This window comes from Limulus polyphemus, unplaced genomic scaffold (assembly GCF_000517525.1).
Source record: "Limulus polyphemus unplaced genomic scaffold, Limulus_polyphemus-2.1.2 Scaffold2343, whole genome shotgun sequence".
Taxonomy (NCBI): domain Eukaryota; kingdom Metazoa; phylum Arthropoda; class Merostomata; order Xiphosura; family Limulidae; genus Limulus; species Limulus polyphemus.
Genome location: NW_013667953.1, coordinates 193,876 through 195,003, shown reverse-complemented (window position 1 = coordinate 195,003; position 1,128 = coordinate 193,876).

Genomic DNA, 1,128 nt, shown 5'->3' with positions numbered 1-1,128 from the left:
AACAGATCCTGTTTGACTTGTTCTATACTCGTACTTTAATATCACCTAACAATATTTCTCGTTTCAATAGTATCGCTTCCTCGGCGGACAGCACGTGGGGATATGTTTGAAATAATTCTAAGACTAGAGAAGATGACAGGAAAACGATTAAGGTTTTTTTTTTTATTTTACTCTCCACAACAGTCACTGTTATTTATTTGAGATAACTATTGATGTTTTTGTTTCAATAAATTAAATCAATTTTTGATTCTCAGCACCGATCGTAATTGATGAATAATCGTTGAAACATACATTGACTTACAAACATTATTTTACGTTACAGAGTCAAGATCATGCTAAACACGTTTGTGTTTTGTTGCGTTTTTTCTAATGTTTGTTTGTTTGTTTTGAATTTCGCGCAAAGCTGCACGAGGGCTATCTGCGCTAGCCGTCCCTAATTTAGCAGTGTAAGACTAGAGGGAAGGCAGCTAGTTATCACCACCCACCGCCAACTCTTGGGCTACTTTTTTACCAACGAATAGTGGGATTGACCGTCACATTATAACGCTCCCACGACTGAAAGGGTGAGCATGTTTGGTTTTTGTAATGAGGAATTTTGGAATACTGTTCCCATCTTTCGATGACGGGATGTTACATTTATAATCATAGTTTTATTACTGTAAAAGTGCATGTAGTTAGATTACAAAAATTATTATCATATGTCATATGAATACTCAGCTAGAGTTTAATCTTTATTTTTGGCTCGGCAAAAATACTAAATTATTCATTGAGAAAACTTGTGTTTATTGGATAAGTTTAACCTGATAGATATGATTATCGAAGTTTTTAAATGCCATGGTGGTTAGGGCGCTCGACTTGTAATCTGTGGTTTGTAGGTTTGAATCTCCGTCATCATTTATGCTCGTCATTTTAACGGTGTGGACGTTATAATGCAACGATCAATTCCACTATTCGTTGATGAAAGAGTAGCCCAAGAGTTTGCCGTGGGTGGTGTTGACTAGTTACCTTCCCTCTAGAGCAGGGGTCACCAAACTTTTTTCACAGCGGGCCAGATAACTGAGAGAATGTCAAGCGCGGGCCGCATAACCATTTTGTTCAATACAATACAGTGAATACACAAAAAATAAA